At 37.8% G+C, this 23,119-nt stretch overlaps 1 protein-coding gene across 2 annotated transcripts in view; it reads right to left on the reverse strand.

Annotated features, from left to right (window-relative positions):
• Positions 1-23,119, reverse strand: part of tnr (tenascin R (restrictin, janusin)) — a 145,423-nt gene that overhangs the window by 92,197 nt on the left and 30,107 nt on the right. For both annotated transcript variants that reach the window (XM_084410400.1, XM_084410399.1), the window contains exon 2: positions 11,623-11,655. The gene's annotated coding sequence lies outside the window, so the exon portion shown is untranslated. The remainder of the gene's footprint in view (positions 1-11,622; positions 11,656-23,119) is intronic.

Here is a 23,119-nt window from a genome sequence, read left to right on the forward strand (position 1 = left end):
TGACCTCCTTCTGTTTAAATGTTTAGGTCTATTTTCCCTCCCTGTTTCTCTGTGAGCATGACAGTGTTGAACAGAATGCATTACATTCAACCAGGTCGTATTCAGCGTTTGGTAAGTGTGATGATGCATATCCGTGTCTGCTCTTTTACAAGGTCACTCCTCTGCTTGAATAAAAAAATAAATAATATATATATAAAATGAGGCCAACAAAGCCTCTGTAAGCTCAATTCATTTCTTAGAACAAAGAAGTGAATCAAAGTGTTTTAGCCTCACAATCAAGGTGACTTTATTAGATTCCAGAAATATAGAAAAGAATGTATAAAAAAAAAAATCTTAAGAGCATTCTGCAAAAAATTTTCTGTATACTTAGAACGGCTGGATACACGTTGAATGCAGTGCTTGTGCAGAGGCACTAATAAGAAATCATTGATACTCACCTCATTTAAAATGCATGAGGCAATGGATCTCAGATCTAATCCTGGCAATTAGTAATTAACAAAAGAGACTCACAAGCACGCCTGAATCACGGAGTTGTTTAGATAGCACTTTGCAAGACCTATTTGTCGTTAATATCAGCGTACCTCCTTGACAGGCTGAAAAATAACCAATAGTGATTGAGCCAGACAAACTTTATGCACTATTTTGGGTGGACCTGTCTTTGCCGCTGCCCTGTGGTTATTTGCTGGGGAAAGGCTTTCATTATTGCTTGACCCGTTCGCAATTAAACTGACCCTAGCTGTCCATGCTGCGCGGAGTGGCGGAAGCTCCCATCACTCTCGGGGTGAATAACTTCAACATCCGCTGCTGTGCATGCCTGAGCACTAATAAACATGCAAGGTGGAGTCTGTTAACTAATGCTGAAAAAATTTATGCTTTAATAAGAAAGAGCAGCCCCAGTACACATTTCTCAAGGGGTTTTGTTACGTTTGGTTATTGCTTTAACTTCAGGTTTTATTGGTATTGGTTTGCGTTTCGTAAAACTTCCGGCAACTAAGGGCACGTTTACACGACAACAATGTACTAAAAATGGAAACATTTTCCCTTTGTATTTTTCGTGTACGACAACGTTGTCAAAACGATCCCCGTTCACACGGATATGTGAAAACGATTAAAAAAGCTGTATTATTCATGCCAGGCAAGTAGTTGGCAATGTCACTTTGCAAAGAAAATCTATATATTTATAGACAGAACACGTTATGCACATGGCATCACCATTAGGGCTGTCACTTTTGTGAAAAAATCCTGTTCGATTTTTTTTCCATAAGTGTTCCATGTCTAAAGACGATATGCCAAATATGGGCACATCCACGGACAACTAACAGGCATCAGGACGAACGTAAAGAGGGCGCTTGAGACGCGCACAAGTCAGCAAATATTCCTGATGATTTATTACCGTGAAGTTTCGTGCACAATGACAAACAGGAGTGCAACATTCTCGAAAAACAATAAGCAGAGTGGACTGCCATAACATCAATGAAAAACATCACTGCAGTCTTCAACATGGCTGTGTTTACGATTAGAAATGTCAAACAAATTCCGCCTACGTAGGCGATTGTCTGCACACCAGCAGAATTCACAGTTTTGTTGTAAAAAGAGACACATTATGCAGAAGTATAATTTGCTGTTATGTGTGTTTGTCTGGACGCGCTCCGAGAAAAGACCGTTAAAATCGATTCCCTATTTTCGTTTTCGAAACTTGCGTTGGTTGGTCCGATCGATTGTGCAATTGATTTTCAAACGTAAAGTGACAGCCCTAATCACCATTTCCACAAAGTTGCATTTTTGTAGGCTTAATACTGTAAATTCTATTTTTAAGGCCACTCAGAGTTTGTAATTTTTACAATTGGTTGTACATTTTTATCCTAAAAAAAATCATGTAGGAACTTATTAGGTTTGTCACACAAGTTTTGCACACAAATACATGCATACATATTCATATTGAATGAGACCCAATGTCTTCTGTTAAAATTTCCCACCAGTTGAAAACCACTGCTATTTATTACATATATAATACCAATAAATACCTAAGTTCAGATCCTGAAAAATGTCCAGATCCTAAAAAATGCATGATTCATACAATACTAAGGCTAAAGGAGGTCCATTCAAGGACGCTACTCACGTCACCGCTGACGTTGTGATTTTTGGATCACTCGTCACTTAAAGGTGCAGTGTGTGATTTTTAGCGGCATCTAGTGGTGAGGTTGCGAATTGCAACCAACAAAAGTTACGGTGGCCGACAGGAAAAGATGTCTTCGTCTGAGACAGCAGAGACTAGCCAGTTAAGCAATGAGGTTTCTTTACAAAGATAAATTAAGAAATTAGGTTTACTTTACTATTCAGTAAAACAATATGTTATTGCGAATATTATTGTTACTTGTTCATCGTTGTGTCAGTGTTTTATTCGCTGGCTTTAGCTAGCTTCCTTGCACAAAGAACAACATAGTAACAAAACGCGTTTGTCCGTTTAGGGCCACTGTAGAAACATGTTGGCGCATTTCAATGTACACCACTAAAAACATTGTTATATTTATGATTTTGCATTTCTGTCAACAGATCCCCCTAAATATTACACAATGCACCTTTAAGGTGTGGTTATGAGTACATCAGATGACCACCTCCCCCCTCTCTTAGTTCAGGGCACCAGTCAAGGTCTTTTACTTTGGCAGTATGAGAAAACTCCCCACAGGAGGCTGTTCAATCATTTAGAATTACTGTAGTGTAGGGAGTTGGTCAGCTGATTTATCTGAAAGATTGGTGAGATCGCTAACTTGTAGAGCCTCTTCTGTATTATCAGCACAAGGAAGACACAAGTGTAATAAAATAAATAATAGAATAACTAACACAACTACTAAATGAATACCATGAATGATAAAGGAATAAAGTGCATAAGATGCATAAAATACAAGTGATTAAGTTGAGTGTGGCTATGGAAGAGTTACGTTATCTTATGGAACGATAAATTGTTGTTTATCTTCTCTGAAACTAATAAGGTGAAGAACCTTATTATGCATCAAACAAATAAAAGAAAGATTATTTGTTAGTAATTAGCACCAGCTATATTACCTCTAATGTAAAATCATATACTGATAATATACAATAATTGCCAAGGTCTCTGGAAAGTGGTTTGGTTAAGTGATCTTTACGTTCCACGTGGTCGAGTGAGCAGTCGGATGACGCTGACGTTTTACACTGGTTGTGCTGGGTGACAATGCAGTGAGGAAAGGAGCCGGAATCCGTTTCAACAGCCTTGAACACAAAGTTCTGTAGGATGCTGATCTCCTGGAGCACCCAAGGGTCCTAAAATCTGAAACACGCAGATGAGGCCCTGAAGTAGGTGCAGAAGGTCCTTAATCTGGAACATGCAGATTAAGGTACCTTGAAGTGAAGGTTTGCTCACCTGAACTTAACCTTGTTGCAAATGTCTTTGTGTCTTCTGTCTCTCTGGGCCAGACACTCAGAACTTGGTCAATCCACTTTTGTCTCTCTGGCACGCCCCGCGTGTGCTGTTGTCATTACAGTCTCGCTGGACGAAAACTATGAACGTAGCGTTTGTTCATGTCTCTTTGGAGACTGGACTTAAGACTGGAGGCTCAGAACGTGGTCATATCTGTTGCTGCCTCACAAGCTGTAGACAAAGATCATAGAATCTGTTGTTGTCCCTCTCTCGAAATGAACAAGAGTCTCAGAACTGTGTATCTGTTATGTCTCACCTTCGCAGGCGTGATACTCAGAACAAGGAGTGTCTGTGGAAAGGATACCTTTATCCCTTTCAGATGAGGAGGAGATTGCAATTTAGCGCTTCTCTATTTCACTGCTGTGATTGGCTGCTGGCATCACACAGTGTGTCAACCCTTCTTTGCTTTGTGCAACTTATTTGCATAAAGCACACAGTTAGAATACCTTTGGCAATATTCTAAACAAATAGAGTACAAACAAGGTGGGAAAAGATTGAACTGTCATGCATTCATTAATGTATACATCAACAGCTGAATGTGTGTAACATGTTGCAATACAAATAGCTGCCACCAAGAATACGTATTTCTCTGAATACGTATGAAATGGATGCGTGTAGTTTACATCAGTTTTAAGGTTTCCAAACATAGTTATGAATGGATTTGGATGGATCATTGTGGTCTCTCTTTGTTTCACCCACTGCTGCTGAGGTACTGAGGAATTTGTATGGCAGTCACAGTCACATGCCAACCTTAGGAATTAGTCTCTAGATGGGGTGAAGGGCAGAAACTGCATGTGGACCAATGAGAAGTCATATCCTTCCTGGTCTTCTTCTTGCCCACTAAGAGGTGTCTGACTGTTGTCCTAGCATCTTTATCTGATGGTGTTGGACAGTTTGTTTGTTTTCGTCCACCAAGACCCAATCTTAAATGTAGCAAACCTTTGTCCACTGTTATGGACAGAGCGGGGCCCGGCCATAAACTGGGCCCTGGAATGCGCTGTTCACCTCAATGTGAAGTGCTCACCATTGTTGACCTAGTAACCCACTGCCCACCCACTATTTACAAACAGAGAATTTTTTTTAACTCTCCCTTTGCTTGCTTCAGATACAAACTCGTGTGGAGACAGTATTGACGCTCCAAATGGTTATATGAACAGTTCTCGACTGGCCTCCTCTCAAATGTGCTGTGGGGAGGCATAAAATATTAGCATCCAGGTGCTAATTAAAAATTGCAGTGCTGACAGGCAACACCACGCCAGAGACGCAATCGCCTTGTCTCTCAATGGGGGAGAGGAACAATATGATTATCTTTTCAGAGAATCAATTCAGCTCAGTTTCTTGATACAGAGGGACTCTCAGCAGAATGAGTTGTTTGAGGTGGAGAAACAAAAGGGAGTGTAATGTTTTTGAAGGTCCTGCTTTTATGTCTCCAGCATCTGGTGCCTGGAGTCTTTGCATACCCTTTGCACACATAAATGCTTCAAACATTTGCCTTTCTTCCTCAAAACCAGCTAAGCATAGAAACTGAGCTTCTGAAACCATTACCAACAGCTGAGCGTTATGAGAGCAGGGGCTCTATCTTGCACCCAGCGCAATTGACTTTGTACACCGACGCATGTATCATTCCTATTTTGCACCCGCGCACAGCGGAATTTTCCCTCCACAGATGCACGTCGGTAAACTAGGAAATACACTTGCGCTCCCGGGGGCGGTTCAGCGCAAAGAGGAGGCGTGTTCCGGCGCAAACATTCCCTGGTGCTATTTTGCAGGTTTAGAAAACAATTCCGCCACTGACCAGGAAAAACCTAGTCTAAAGTCAGTGGCGTGTTGCGCATGATATTCATATGCTATTTTAAGGGCGCATGCTTGGCCATAATCAATGTAGCGTGTGCACAACGCTCATACACTTTGATTCTCTCATCTAAACAGAAGCAGCAGTTTTCATTTTTGCAAATCATACATTATTAAGATAGATAGATAGATAGATAGATAGATAGATAGATAGATAGATAGATAGATAGATAGATAGATAGATAGATAGATAGATAGATAGATAGATAGATAGATAGATAGACAGTTTATTATAACAGCATAAATCTAGCTTACACATTTACCCAAATTATCATACGCCTGTTTAACCGAAGTTAATTTGGGTGGGTTTCTCCATCCCCAATGTCACTTCTCTGTGTTTTACGGCCCTGACGAGAACGTCGGTCTCCTCGGCTGTGAACCGCTGCTGGCGCACGGCTGGCAAATCCGCTGCCTGCTCTTAAAGGTACGATATGTAATTTTTTTGTTTTAAAAATAGCAAAAATCACTATATCTATGTTATATATTTTTTTTAGTTGTGTACTTACATTATCCCGACTGTTTCCAACAACTTTCAAACCAGGAGAAATTTGTAATTTAATTCGAAGACACAACTGTGTAGTTCCTAATGTCTATCTGCACGCTGTTGTTGTTTCGTTCAAACATTATGGACCATGGCAAGCAGACTTTGGATAAAAAAGGAGAACTAAAACGAGAATCAATATCAGCGCGGTGTTTTCGAGATGCCTAGAGCTCCCATAGACAGAATATAAACGAGAGCTCCACGTCCGAGACTTCGACCGCTCCTACATGTACTTTATTAAACAGGTGAGCACATTTACATAAAACTAATCAATGTTATATAGTTTAACAATGATAAAATGTTAGAATATGATCTGTATGTTATTCTAATGTTGATCTAGCTTACTGCTAGTCTCATACAGACAAACTAACACATAGAATAACATAAATTTCAACACATTCAAATGCAGTTTAGTGTGACAGTGTAATGTTAGACAAAGTGAAACAGCGCTGCGTTACCACACAAGTTTAATTTGTCTAATAAACTGACCTGTGAGTAGTAATTCTGCACTTGCGTGTAGTTCGGTAGAATGAAATGTCCATATTCCTTTTATATCCGCGGGACTCGCGTCGCGTGTGGAGCTGATAGCTGTCTCTTAGCAATCCCGACCTGCTTCATATCACAGTCATGATAAAAACATAGGTGTATTTACTCATCCATAAACATTATTAGATCGGTCGGCTTGACGTTGACGACAAGATCCATAATTCTTAGCAAATTTTGCGTCATCAAACTACGCCTTTGTTATTGTAAGAGGTTAGCGACCCCTAGCTGCGAAAAAAACGCAGCTTGTACGTTTAAAGGGAATGTGAGATGTCGCTCTGATTGGTTTATTTCACGTTACGCCCAAACCACACCTATGAATAATGAAGCTACTTCAGACCAACTCATTTTAGATTTGCGTTGGGACCCGCCCACAAAGTTACTTGCGTTTCGCGCTTGATACTTGCGTTTCAGATCGTTAAAATAGGGCCCCAGGTCTTTGACTCATAACTGTACTGAGGTCAAAGTGGTCAACAAAGCAAGCTCTGTGTAAAGATGTGAAGATGTGTCCTTAAGGTAACCAGTCCAAGTGTTTTGGATTCTTCGTTTACAGAAAATATATTTAGCTTCTTTTCCCAGTTTTAGCTGAAAGTATACTAAGAATGTGCAACTGGAAGATCAGGATTATAATTAAGGGATTTAGGCTGTTTCTATTATAACAGAGAGCTGCAGATCCTACAGCCACAAAGATAATGATTTTTACTAGATGAGTTATAACTGTTTCATTGAATTTTAAAAAGTATATCTTGGAACTACTATTATCATTTTATTTAGCAGTGAAAATATTTTACAGTTACAGTTACAAATAAATGTATAATATGTGTATTAGTGGTAAGGCTTTTTCAGGTGACACTTTCTGTTGCCAACATCGTTGCGCCAGTAGTGTCTTTATGAGAGAGTCATTTGAATCACTCAATAAGTCGATTGGTTAAAAAAAAATGATTCATTCAGAAACAAAACTATTTACTTTCAGTCAGTGATTCTTTCATTCAACCAATTAAAAAAAATGCTTTAATGTCATACACAGATCAGTCTGTGCAGCACTGCTTCAATTTGAACACGCCCATTGATTCATTCAGAAATGAAACAAGTCACTGTGTGTCATTAAATTATTCACTCAAATGATTCATTCAAAAATACTGATTCATTCAGCCACTTCAGTAATCTATTGACTTTTCATGATTTTGGTCATTTTTCTCAGCAATTAGTATTGCAATATTTATTCATATTTTTAATTAGCTTTACTTTTTATATTTTCAGTTTTCATTTAATGGTTTAGTAATTTTATTACATACTTTTGTCATTTTATTATTATTATTATTATTTTACAGTTTTAGTACTTAAAGATACTTATTTCAGTTAGTTGCCAAAGAAACATTTAAGATTTTGCAGTTTTAAGTTTAACATCTAATTTTTATATTTGACTTTATTTCAATTGCCGAAAACTAAATCTTTAATAGTTTTAGATTTAGTTACGGTAACAGCACTGACATATGCAACTAATTTGAGTTTGAAACTAATTAAACAGCCTAATGAAAATCTGGAATTTTTGATCTAATCCCTGGTCTTCTAATCCCAGGTTAAACATAAGTCTCAAGGCACGAGTTGGGCCCATGTTGAGGCAGTAACTGATTGTTTGGCCCTGAATCGTTTTTAAAGGTTCGAATCTAATGTCATTCCTCCTCATTACAGTTCAGCCTTCCAATGCCTGTGCTAATTCCTCTGCCAGTCCCTTAGAGAAATCTCTCTGCTGCCCTGGCTAGCATAAATCATTTTTATCGCTGGTACTTCGGCCTCGATCTCTACAGACGGGTGATGTTTTAAACCCTATGTGGATGCTAAATCTGCCAACTTTAATTAAAATGGCATCTTTCCCCTTTTGTCCTGGTGACATAATGGCCTCCAAACTTCCTACAAAAGATCTCTGAGGACTGACCCTAAGAAAAAAAAAAAAAACATATAAAAACAAAGGGACTACCTCATGCATTCTCCAAAAAAACGACAGTTTAAAAAGTTTGAGCCAAAAAAAAGTTTCAGAGATGGCGATTAATGCTATTAATTAAAAAATTAACACATAACACATAATACCAGTAAATGACAGAGAACAATTGTCGTTTAACAATCAAATTCCACTACACATAAAAGAAAAGGCCTGAAACCTAAGGTACTCCACAACTGTCGAAGATAATAAAATGTTTCACTTTCATTTAATGCAGTCATTTATCACGTTTAAACTGTGAAACAAAAAGGTTAAGTGAGATCCCACGAGATATATGTTTTAACGTCAAGGCTTTCTGCCACAATGAGCCAAGTCATCCATGGCCTCTTGTCTGTCTTCATTGCTGTTAATGACAGTGTGAAACTCAATCAATGAAAGCAATTCATTTCGTTTTGCATGCTAATCATTCAGCTATGCTAAACACATAAGCCCTTATTGAGAAGTGCATGAATTGTGGCAACAGTTTCCGCTCGCTCCAGCTGTAGTGCTGAAATGAAAAACTCATTGAGAAAAGTCAACACTGATTGCACTGTACTGCATTAAAACGCAAATATTTATGCTGTGACATTTTCCACAAATCAATAACTTAATCCACTTTCTGCCAAATGCTTTTGAAAAAGGCCATGCCGTACTATAATGGTCTGGCCTTTTAACTACAAAAGCCTCTCTGTGGATTGGAACTCAGGACCCTGAATCCATCCATTTTCATCATGGACTGGGAAGGTCTAGCTGTGTGTGTGGCCACATTCACACAGAAGCAGAATACAGTCTGTCCTTAGTGCTATGTATAGTTTACACACACTTCATTAAAAAGTGTTATGCATCACAAGCGTTTACATAGCATGTTAAAAAGATTATTTTAATTAAAATTGTTGTTTCATCTGACTGAAAACTAATTTTTAAACTGCATTTTCAAAAGAAATAAATACTTTTATTAAGCAAGAAACATTAAGGGCCCTATTTTAACGATCTGAAACGCAAGTATCAAGCGCGAAACGCAAGTAACTTTGTGGGCGGGTCCCAACGCAAATCTAAAATGGGTTGGTCTGAAGTAGCTTCATTATTCATAGGTGTGGTTTGGGCGTAACGTGAAATAAACCAATCAGAGCGTCATCTCACATTCCCTTTAAGAGCAGGCGCGCTTGTTCTAAAGCGGATTCCTATTATAACGGCGGATTTGCCAGGCGCACGCCAGGAGCGGTTCACAGCCGAGGAGACCGACGTTCTCGTCAGGGCCGTAAAACACCGAGAAGTGACGTTGGGGATGGAGAAACACACCCAAATTAACTGGCGTATGATAATTTGGGTTAATGTGTAAGCTAGATGTATGCTTTTATAATAAACTGTCTATCTATCTATCTATCTATCTATCTATCTATCTATCTATCTATCTATCTATCTATCTATCTATCTATCTATCTATCTATCTATCTATCTATCTATCTATCTATCGTAATAATGTATGATTTGCAAAAATGAAAACTGCTGCTTGTAGATGAGAGAATCAAAGTGTGTGCGCGTTGTGCACACGCTACATTGATTATGGCCAAGCATGCGCCCTTAAAATAGCATATGAATAACATGCGCAACGCGCCACTGACTTTAAACGAAGGTTTTTTCGGTCAGTGGCAGAATTGTTTTCTAAACCTGCAAAATAGCATGAGGGAACGTTTGCGCCGGAACACGCCTCCTCTTTGTGCTGAACCGCCCCGGGGAGTGCAAGTGTATTTCCTAGTTTACCGACGTGCGTCTGTGGAGGGAAAAGTCCGCCTTGCACGGGTGCAAAATAGGAATGATACATGCGTCGGTGTACAAAGTCAATTGCGCTGGGTGCAAGATAGGGCCCTAAAAGTGATCAAAAGTGGCAGAAATCTTTTGTAACATTATAAATATCTTTGCTATTTCAATATATTAAAAATATTTATAATGTTACAAAAGATTTCTGTCACTTTTGATCACTTTTAATGTGTCTTTTAAATGCTGTTCTTTTGATTTTTCTATTAATCAAAGAATTATGAAAAATATGTAGGAAAGAATCATGGTTTCTACAAAAATATTGTTTTTAACATTGATAATAATAATAATGTTACTTTAGCACCAAATCGGCATATTAGAATAATTTCTGAAGGATCATTTGACAATGAAGGCTGGCTGCTGAAAATTCAGCTTTTCCATCATAGAAATAAACAACATTTTTAAATATATTAGAATAGAAAACACTTATTTTAATTTGGAATAATATTTTGCAATTTTACTGTTTTTACTGTTTTTGACCAAACAGCCCTGGTGAGAATAAGCAACTTTCCATAAAAGTCATGTGAAACTAGCCTATATGAAATATCCAGCTTCCATAATTTGCTTTTGGGGACAGCCAGTAATTTTCCCATTTCACTCTTCATCTGGGCCCTGCTCTTTACCAGCAGTCATCTGTGTCTCTGAGACATTATCAAGACCTGACAAAGTGCCCCAGTCTGGGTCTAATAAAGATCCTTTATGAGGCAGAGTGCATTAGCAGGTCTTAGAAAAAGCCGTGGACTCCATTGATTTCATGCACAGTGCGGTGTATTTACACTTCCTCTCTATTTGTTACCAGACACAGGCTGCAATTGTTTTCTCTAGCGTGGGCCACTTATGACGCTTGTTTTGCGAGAGGTGTTCCTTTAAGTGTGACTGCAGGCATGGGGAGTGGCCAGACTATAGGGATATTTTTCCCCCGATTGCCTTTATGTACATTTCCCATATACAGAGGCATCTAAAATGGTTGTTAAGAAGGAGAGGAGGTGAGCTTTAGTATTGAGCGATGTCTTTGCATTGATTTAGCACCCTGGACAGCTACTTAGAGACCACGATATCTCTGTGAAGCAAAATCAGCAATGAAATAAATTGAGATGCTGTTCTGTTACACTGTATGCTTCCATTTGCATAAACATTGTTATTGTTGAAGGATTAAACAAAAACACTACTTTGCAATGAAAGTTTGATAATGATAAAGATTCTTCTCCCAGACCTTTCAACACAAGGCAGTGTGATGCCTTTGTTAGACTGCAACATTGAAACTTCAAATTATTTTCTTTTTCCACCACCATCACATTAGATTAGATTTTTTTATCAATACTTTCTTTATATATGCAGTAAAAAAACTATTTTAATAGGCACATAATAAATCAAATTGGATAAATGGATTTAATGTTGCATGAATTAAAAAACATTGAATATCTTTCTCTCCACACTTACCCTCTGATGCTCTGCAGAGTCCCCAGCGGTCTTCTGAAATAAGAAGAAAAAAATAGCATCATAATTATTTTCATCAACCCATCCAATGTAATGATTTAACCTTTTTCTCAAATTCTCAAAGGTGGAAACTCAACAACCTTTTAAAAGTGAGTTACATAATTCAGTCGTTTTCATAATTCATAACAATTACAGTCACAGCGAGAACTGTACTGTAACACAAATATCTGAATGGTTGAAGATTATAATTAAGCGCTCTATGTCGTTTGCTTTGAAGAGGCTGGTCCTTTTGTTAAAAGGGTCATAAAAGCATAACAACACTTGGACATTGGTTATGCAAATGTACGAATGTTAAAAAACAGAAATGAATAGAATAGAAAGGTGTTACATCTGGTGCAAATCCCTCCTGTGCTTGCAGTCTTAGGAAAGGCTTAAAGTCTAGTTTGCTGAAGAACACATAATTACGGCCCGAGCGCCGATGGTGTGAAGGCCCTATTGGAATTGCTCCGTTTCTTATGCACTATTTATGTTCCCCTTATAAATGTTTATTTTGAGGAAGACATTACCAGAGGTTGTTCTGCACCTAATAAGCAATGTCTTTCATTTCATAACCAGAGTACAAAACATCCTTCATTTAACACTTGCTCAAAAAGGCTCTTTTCTACAGAATATATATTTTGGTAAACACCATGCATTACTGCAAAGTACAGTTAAAGTAAGCATTACAAAATACATAAAAACAACAATCTGGATACCGTTATGTAGAGTTATGTGGCCACATTAGTTTGTTTGGTGATGGTCTACAACTCAGGAGAACCTTAGAAACTGTCATATGAATATGATGCTGATGATTTATTTATTAAAATCACTCCATGGCCTATGTAATCTACTCATTAGCCCAAGATTGTATTTTTTTATGTATTGAATAACTGACAGTATTAATAATTAAGTTTTCATACAGACAAAGATGTTTTTAGATATTGTTTTATTAATAGTTTGCACTATTAGGGAGAGTTTTCACAGACTGTGAAAAAAAATTAAGGTTCTTTATTGGCATTAGTGGTTCCATAAAGAACCTCTAACATCCATGGAACTTTTCCATTGAACAAAAGGGTTTTTTTTTAGATAGTGGAAAAAGGTTCTTTAGATTATTAAACTATTTTTCACACTAAGAAAAAAGTGGTTCTTTTAAGAGCTGTTCACTGAAAGGTTCTTCGGGGAACCTTTATTTTTAGGAGTGCAGGTTGCATACAGTAGTTACGCCAAATACGTGGCAACAAGTCACTCTCTTTATAAGTGAGTCATTGAGTCAATCATTCAGCCAATTTGTTCAAACAAGCTGATTCATTCAGGAACTAAACAAGTGTGTCTTTATGAGCGAGTCATTTAATCATTTATTCAGCTAATTAGTTTAAAAATGCTGATTCATTCAGGAATGAAACATCACTACTGCGTGTTGGATGGTTCCGCTGTGGCATTTTTTTTTTACTTTGTGTTGGAAGAACAAAAACAAAGTAAAGTGATGATTAACGGGTTAAAGTTGTTTATTGTAAACTTGATGGACAATATCAAAGTGTCAATCATGCTGTTTTTCTGAAGTTACCTGCAGATAACCATTCTCATGTGATATTGCTTTTTTTCTCAGATGATTGTCTCCACTATTGTTTCCACTTAAACACAAATCATTTTATTACACTTAAATGTGTTTAAATAATTTGTCTATTGTCTAATCTAATCTATTTTTAAAATAGATAAACGCAGACTGAGACAGAATGTCACATATTCACAGAACTTTAGTGTGAAAGCAGAGGAAACAATGACACTTTTTAAAGTGAAGGGTGACCCTCAAGGCAGAACAGATCTATAGACAGCACATTAGTCCTCTGTGATGACGGACGTGAGTTTGAATGATTAATGGTGCATGTGGTTGAGAGAAAGACTTATTGACGTGACCTTTGAATGCAGGATTTAGGTGCAAATGGAATGACATAAAACTGCAGGACTTGTCCCTCCTGATATTTCTGTACCATCATCGCCCTTGCCAGGAGAATAGAATAGTGTAGGATTGTGGCACAGATGTCATGCACTGAACATGCAGATATATTGTCAGTTAAGCGTTTGTCAGTTTATATCAGCAATTGACAATATTTTGTAACTTTGTACATTTAGACTAGAAAAACTGATATCAAATAAAGAAAGAAATAATTAAATATAAAGGCGGATAGTTGTGACTTTTTTTTTTTTTTTTTTACTCCAGTGAATATGTATCAGGGTAAGTCAATTAATAGACACATACTGTAAAATCTTGACTTCAAAAAAGCTGATAAACATGTTCACAAGTATCATTCAATAAAAATAGATTCTATACAGAAAAACAATTCATAAATTGTTAAATTAATGAATAAAACTTTTGAAATACATGTGACAAATTGCCCTAATAATAATGCTAACATGTTTTTGAAACTAAAATAAAAAAGCACTGCTAGAGAAAACACAAATTAGTTTTGAATCAAAAAGTTACTAAAATACAGTCCTTGTGAAAGCAGTAAAAGTCTTAATATAACAACCTACAAACCAAGGAATTAATACAATACTGTACACATTCTAGACTGTTTGATCATTTCATTATAGCCTTTTAACTTCATTTCAAGGCCATAGTATAAGTTGTATCTACAGTATGAACTTAATATGTGTGATGAACGTCATCTTTATAGTTCAAATAAGGACTCCATACACTGCATACTAGCAGCAAATAGCGAACAGCATTTCTAGAAAACTGAATACTGTGATTTTGGCTGATGGGATTTTAATGAATAACAATATCTACTTTTTGCCTCGTAAGAGGAAATGCTCCCGCAGACATTTTCTTACAACAGATTTAACGTGTCATTACAGCACAGGCATATACCATGTTGTAAGTCTCTCAAGAGAAGCTCCTTCAAACAAACACAGACGCTTCCATCTGTTAAGCTCATATTTACCACCCCGTACCAATTCTTCTCTCTCTCTCTCTTCTGTGTGGGCAATTCAGGTTAGTATTGATCGGGGTACTCTTACCCCATTCATCAAGCTCTCTGCCACTGCCCACTACAGCTCAGGGACCCAAAAGCTTGGGGGTCCAGGGATTTTGAATAGGTCTCTATGGCCTTTTAATTTGTGAGATACTGATGGCCCACTCAAGTCGTAATGTAAATGAAAAATGCTCTCACTCTCTCAATATTTATTTTTTATTTTTATGTGGACTATTTAAAAAGGAAAGGAGGAAATGTCAGCTGTTTTGAAGAGCTGTTTAAAGGTCATGAAAGCAGTGTCTGAAATGGCACTCTGTTTTCTCCAGTAATTATACTTCATTTAATCATTTATTGAATACATTTGTCCTCTAGATCTCCTTCTGACAATTCTGCCTGATGTATAAGCCAGAAAAAAATCAGAGAACCTCTTCATAAGAATAAGATGGGCTTTTTATGTTTCTCTCATATATCCATATGCATAATTGATAGCAAGCTCAACAGCCCTGTTGTATATGAAGACGAACTATCGGCTAAAGGAAAACATTTCTGCAACAGTTTTCTTAATGAGCATTTAACATAGCTAGAAATAGTGTTTCCCTTCCTTTTTTGTATTTTGTACACACTCAGCCCCATCAGTTCATATCATTTAACATGATCATTAATTTTATTATAATGACTATTATTAAAGCAAACAATGCAGTAAGTAAATGCAGTATGTAAACTGAACTGAACTGAAGCAGATTGAGAATATGATTTAACCTCTATATATAGTTTATAGTGTGTGTGTTTATTACATACAAATTATTTTAAAATGGTAAAAAAAAAATTTCAAATACAAAAAAAACTTTACTGAACTTACTGAACTATCCCTACAGAACTTTTTACATGGCCTATACTGCTTACATACACACGCACACGCACAGCAGGACATTAATTCAATTGATTGTGAAAGTAACTGGTTGTTACACTGTTAATTACAAAAATGAATAACAAATAAATCATAAGATTAAAAGTCTTTTAACAGCCCTGGTATTTTAATCTTAAAAAACAAAATCAAAAACTTTCATTGTGCTAGAATACATCAATTTCTCTGTGCAGACGCACTAGAAATGGCCATGGCTGAGCTGTCATGTCTGCCCCTTTAACAATGGTCCTTCAACAAAAGATGAACAGCAGGATGGCAAACAGTTCTCTCTGCCATTACTGCCTGATGCCTCCCTTGTGTTTTTGCTTATCTTTAGCTTTTGTTTGTTTCTTATCCCCGGCGATTTAAAACACACTTTCTGTATAGTTGCATCCACTCTAGAAATGTTTAGTTACTTGCAGCTTCTGAACACAGTTACAGTCATATCAGCAATATCTACATGGATGAATTCCCAAACCATAATTTGACAGTAACACATATTTAATAAGTAAAACCACTCTTCCGCAAATAATTAATGAGAAAATCCGCATCCTTCATTAATCTCAGTCAATTTGGAAAACAAAGCCTTGGACTTTGATCCATATTAATGTTATGAGTTTTCTGCTGAACCAATCTTTAGAAATTAAATCCCCACTTCTTCACCAAAGTAAGCTTCGAAGATTTTATTTACTTATTTTTTGGAGAGAGAAGGATTTTGCTTTGTTTTGCTTAGGAAGGGCTGTGATTTATTGCAAAGCTGAAAACTGGGCTAGATAAGAAGAAGAGGATTTTATACAAATGTGTTTGCGGACACACTGACCCACAGTATAGTGTGTGTCGCTGATTAGTGATGGCTGAGCAGGAAGGTGCTTTGATAGTTATTGCATCTCAGAAGACCAAACTGAGAATTTGTCCTCAAGAGTTTTATTTGAGAAAAAAATAAACCTTTCTGCTCAAAGAGGATTTGGCAAAAATGACAAATTCATGCTTGATAGGATAATCCCAAGGTACTCCATCATGGGTAAGACATGCATCAATTCTCCTTTGAAAATCTGAGGTGAGGCATCTGCTACACTCCTCAGACAGCATGAATCCCATGAGTACCTCAAAAAGACTGTTACATTCTTTTTCAGATGAAAGCCTTTTGCTCAACAAAGAGAAATTCATCTTAAAACTTTGTAAAATAATTATTTTCACACAAAAACATGAACAAAAACCCTGTTATAGTGTCAGCTGTTGTCACAGTCAACAAATTGGTCAACACAACTAATTCTGGTAGATCTAGATTTATCCCATTGGGCAAGCTTATCACTCTGATTGAACATTTTCCTCTTTGTCTGGTGCTGTTTGTGTTTGAGTAAATACTGTTACTTTGAAATTCTCTCTTGTGTTGTTTAATTAAAGTTAATTTACTATTTGAACAGATCCCTTGCTCTTTGTCATCATTTGTGGACTAAATTGTGACAGATAAATGGCTAGATGCATGGAAAAGTGTGAATAAAACAAACTAAATTTGATATTGGCTTTCTAAAAGTTTAAAATATAATCAGAAAATCTTAAAGGAGAACTCCGGTCAAATTTAACATTGAGCTCATTTTTTTGTACATTTGGAGTGCTGCCAGTACAGAGAACAACGACAGAAATCGGTGTTGCCTACACCGAGTTATCCTCTTTTTAAAATTTGCCCCTTCAATGGGGCAAGTTTTAAACCTGCTTTTAGGCTCTTAACATCCTTGATGTGTCATTACAAGTGCACAGGCCATGTGAGTGATTCCTTCGGAGTGAACGCGGGTGAATCTGACTGCAGTAGATGTGAAAGACATTAATAAAAATGATGTTTATTCAGCCAGCGCACATACCTGTATTTACATCCTGTTTTCGGTCGAAGTCCACAGTAGTCGATTGTCGAGTTCATGCGCATAGGTTTAGTACCTATCACGCGCGTGAACTCGACAATCGATTACTGTGGACTTCGGGGTGCAAATTTTAAAAAGAGGATAACTCGGTGTAGGCAAAACCGATTTTTGTCGTTGTTCTCTGTACTGACAGCACTCCAAATGTACAAAAAAATGAGCTCAATGTTAAAATTGACCAGAGTTCTCCTTTAAAGTATGAAGGGGATGGATGGATGCTGTACATACATAGTGGTGTGTTGTCAATTCACTTCACATTCAACTACTGAATTAAAAATAATCCAGTACTGCAATTCAAAATTTTGCACAACTCTCCTCCTTGGTAAAGGATTGTAGTTGCCAGTGCCTTGGTTGGAATTCAGATTTGGCCTAGGACATTCACTCAGGAAAGGAACAATTGGTCCTGCTACAGTAATGTGATATAGTGATATCACACTGGACTGGACTGTGTATATTTATTTCCCAGGCCTCTTTGTCATCGCTGGATGCTGCTGACCTTGTGTACGAATCTGTATCAGCGAGCACAGTCTTTATTTCCAAGCTTGAGAGAGTGTGCTTACTGCTCACCTTTGTAACCTTGCTCCAAATGAACATGTCCTTTCCTAAACACAGGTCTCTTTTTAACTCTTTCACACCTTAAAAGTGATAGAATTGGCAACAAAAAACACCCCTTGTCTGGGTTGTGTATATAACACTGTACAAAAATATGTACTGTTATTGACAGATATGTACTGTTTGTGAATAATTCACCACACAGATCTGTTGATGATCTAAGATCTCATGTCAGCGAGGTCAGCAAGGAATCTTGGGCTTATATTTGATGACCAGCTCAGTTTCACAGAACACAAAACAACTGAACATCAGGAACCTTTTCAGATCAAAAGCTGCATACACATAGATCCAAGCCTACTGGCTGCCAGTACACATGGCAGAGGCGAAAGCAGTGTTAGACCCTCCAGCAAAGCAGACTTTGGATGTGTCCCTTATCTAAGACACCAGATTTAACACATTAGCAGAGTTTTCCATGATCTGAATTGGGTACGTCAGATTAGAGAAAACAGAAAGGAGTGCTTTCAAACGGAGCTTGCGCCAATGGTCAACTGAAAGAACATGCGAACGCTGCGTGATAATCTTAATATAGCTGTCACCAAATTACCTGCCATGTTACCTAATTAATATTTATGAGCCAGGCTGACAAGCAATGGAATGTGTCCTTCACTCCGCTTTTCAATAATTCCTGAGAGATGTTAACCCACCAGGGTTGTCCACCATTCAGAAATATTTAGAATTTAGAATGACTTTTAAATTCCATATCAGTTCCTGAAAATTTATTGAGGTAACAAACAGAATGCATTTCAATTAAATTTAACTAGATTTATTGATTTTATGCATTTCTTTTGTAGACCAGTGTGAAAAAAAAACTTTATTCCAATTTAACTTTATATGGGGCGTGGCCAATTCAACTCTAAAACTGAAAGGAAGCCACATATTCAATTCTGAATTATGCACAAACCTGGAGCTCTCCCAACCTGATGTAAAAGTACTTCTTTGCCAACAACACTGCAGCCAAGAATACAACTTCTCCAAATGATGATCAGGTGCTGTCTGTGGCTGAGATTAGCAGACAATGCAAAAAGTCAACCTATGAAAATGTATTGGCCCAGATGGAATCCCTGGCAGGGTGTTGAGAGAATACCTTAGTAAGCTGTTTGATGTCCTCACAGATATATCTTCAACACCCCGCAAACACTGGCTGCTGTGCTTACATTTCAAAACTACTACAATCATCTTTGTGCCAAAGAAGTCAATGTTAACATCTCTTAATGCCGACTGCCGTGAACTCACACTCGTCCTTATCAAGTGTTTTAAATGACTGGTCATAACCCACATTAAGGCCTCAGTCCCACCCACACTAGTATGCTTACAGCTAGAACCGTTCCACTGTGAGTAACATCCACCACCCACTTGGTTATTTCCCAACTGCACAATAAACACACTTATGCTTGAATGCTCGTTGACATCAGTTCATACCACTGACACTAATTGGCAAACTCTCTGTATGAAGAACAACCACTGGCCAGGAGAGTTTACAGAGTGCCTGTGAATTACATAGAACAGTAGACAAAAGAGAGTAATTAAATTATTATTTTGATATTCAGTTCATTTGATTTTTTCAATGATTTCTGTCATACATTCTCTTAAGAGAATATGAATTTTTTTTTTTTTTTTTTTTATGTAAAAATGCAGAAAGCTTTATGTGATGGGTAGGTTTCGGGGCAAGTTTAGGGCTAGGGGATAGAAAATGTCATTAGCTCAGTAAAAAAATGCCTATGGAATGTCCTCATAATGATATGAATACGTGTGTGTGTGTGCGTGTGTGTGTGCGCAAAAAGAATGTTAAAAGTCAATGTTACAGTTTGAAAGGACAGCCTCTCAAGCACACTAAAAAGCACACATACATGTTAATGGTTAATGAAACATATGCTTACGAGCGTTATGAGTTTTCAATGCCATTGACATTGTAGATTGCCCCCTTGTGCTCTGATATATTAGAGTGACAAATAATAGCCTACTTAATGCAGCACATTTTTTAAGTTTATTATCAACCTTTAAAAGGAGTATTCAGATTACAGTGCTGTTTTCAGCAAATTTGCAGAGAGATCAGATAATCATACATTTTTAAGGGGGCTGACAGCTTAATAGGATATTTTAGGGGGGCTGAGATGTCAAAAGCCCATCTAAACAGGGTCTAGCAGATGACTTGTCCTTATAGTGGCAAAGACACAGTAATGTCATCGCTTCCTTGAATATCTCAGAATAATAGACATGAGCAACCAGTTCTACAGGTTTGTGACAGTACATGTTTAAGATGTAGTGTCAAGTTAAAGTTTAGGTGCGTTCCAATTTGCTTATGGATGCACTATTTTATGATGTTTTGTAGTATAAATAGTGCTGAAAAACAAAGTGTGGAATGTGTAACACTTCATGCACTCAACTGTCGCAGCTTTAATTGCATAGCGGAGGGGGTGGGGCTATCAGACTTGCGATGCTGAATGACAAAATAACCATTTAAACTCATACACTACACGGTTGAGTACATAGTGCATAAGTACATAGTGTATAGTGCTTCATTTGGGACACAACTTCTGATTAATTGTGCTCAGTTTTTGCACACATTTATTTAATTATTTAAATGAGCACAATTAATCAGAAGTTGTGTTCCAACCCTAATTGATGGAGTGTGTAGCTTTTTTATTTCTCAAAGGGGACATAACACACACAGTTTCTGCCACTCATGTTAATCTTGAGTACCGTCCTATAGAGTAGTATTGCATCCTTCATATCTCCGAAGCGTCTTTAGTTTTATCAGATTTATAAAAGGCACTAAGGCAGATACAGCTATACCTAGTGCTGGGCGGTATATGAACAAAAATCCATATCACAGAATTTTTCAAAATTATACCGGTTTCACGGTATATGACGGTACATTTTTTTTCCAAGCATGACTAGGTGTTAACCACATTTTCTACTGATTGAGAGAGGAAATACTACAGTAGATTGACTTAGAATGACCTATTTTACTGTCATGAGTGAATATTATAGAAAAAATCAAATCCTCACTAGTATTAATACAGGTTTGCAAGGCTGTTTACAAAGAGGTGCCAGCAGGAGGCACTGCAGAAACAGCGGTTTCCCTGGTAACGGCTGTACACAAAGCAGCGCAGCGCTCATACATGCTGCTTTATCAGGAAAGATAAAGAAAGATTCAATTGAAATAACATCGAAACTTTTCTAAAGACCATCAGTTCACAGTACATTCATATAAAAACACCCGCACCGCGTTTTGACTTTGAAACATGCAGTGCTCATGTTTATTCAACGATGTCAATGCCAACCACAAATAGATTTTCCAAAAGCCTGGGTTGATATTGTGAATCAATGTATGGGAAACACTGTAATATAATTTGACAGCTATCAATTATGGTTTAACCTAACTATCTTCACCGTCACGCTAAGTAACACATACAGCAACAGTGAAAAGCGACCCCTCTCAAACAGTGTTGCGCCGCGTTCCAATCGTTGTTAAAGTGACATACACCGGTATTGCGGTATATAAAAAAATTCATATCATAACAAATATAAACACCAGGGTTCTCAAGTCTCACGCATTGGCCGTGAGACACACAGGGTTCTCAAGTCTCACGCATTGGCCGTGAGACACACGCAATTCAACCAGTTCACACGCTCACACGCCACACCGTGTATTTCTCACGCTGAAAAGGCAATGCCAACCAAGTTGTCCTGCAAGCTTTATATATAACGTTGTATACGAGGCGCAGGCACACAAAGTGAAGCTTCCTGCCGCCAGCACGTATCTCGGCCAGATTGCGTTCGTTACTAGGCAACATAGATACGCGAACCATAGGCGCGAACACACGGAAGTTGACGGAAAATTCTCGGCCGCCGTACGTTCGTTACTAAGTAACCAACAACATCACGCGAACACACGTCGTGATGGAGTGGATTTATAAGCCGTTTTCCTCATGGGGACCAAAAAATGTGCCCACTCGAACAAGGATTTCGGATATTGCCATCCTTGTGGGGACATTTTGTCCCCATAATGTAAGGTTTACCAGGCCACACTTACACACACACACACACACACACACACACACACACACACCTTAATACTATGTCATTTGTTCACAATGTCCCACCACACAATAAATCATTATACCATTACGACTAGACACATTCAAAATGCAAAAAGATTTGTTTTTCCAAACTGTTTGGAGCAATTTGTTATATTTTTGTATATTTGTAATTTTGAAATATAACATTAAAGAGTATATTTGATGTGATTAATTGCTCTGTCATTTATCAGATTTACCAATTGTTATAATTTCAATTTGTGCTGGTTAATTATGAACAATGGTTAAAATTGGGGGGGCGGGGACGGACGGGTGGGGGCGGGGCTCCATTAGGGCTCCTCCCCTAACCGCATGTGATCTCACTCCAAGCTTTTGATAAAACTTGAGAACCCTGATAAACACCGGAATTCGGTATGAACCGGTATACCGCCCAGCACTAGCTGTACCGCTTCTTTCGAGCTCCTGGAGGCGTGCCGTGCAGCACTGCCGACGACTTTCGTAACACGAACGAAGCACGTTGATGGGCGTGCTCGTGCTCTTGCTCTGGTTGATGTGTGTGCACGCTCTTCCGGGAGAAGTGTCCATACAAGGAATTCTCCCCTTTATGAAGTCATACAGGGCCATACTCAAAAAAAAACTTTCCGAAACTTTTATGAACCCTGAAGGAGTGTATTTGGCACAGAAATACTCCGTCATACCTCCAACTCGTTTTTTTTTTTTTACTTTGGCCATGTTTAGCATCCAACTCTTTAACAGTGTAAAGTCAGAATGCATGAAATGACATTAGACATCCCCTTTAAACAACCATGTAGGAAGAGACATCATCGCCATATTGCAGGATGAAAATGTCAAGATTCATCTGGTTTAAATTGTGAAAGAATGGTTGGGAGGGAGCATGAAAATAAATGTTGTGATGTTATTTCCATCAAGAGGTGCATCAATTTTTGGTCAAGATCTTGTATTGACAATGCAAGAGTCGAGCACTCTGTAAAGTCTACTCCAGCACACCCCAAAGACTGT

The sequence above is a fragment of the Rutilus rutilus genome, assembly GCF_951802725.1.
Source record: "Rutilus rutilus genome assembly, chromosome: 6".
NCBI classification, from domain to species: Eukaryota; Metazoa; Chordata; class Actinopteri; order Cypriniformes; family Leuciscidae; genus Rutilus; species Rutilus rutilus.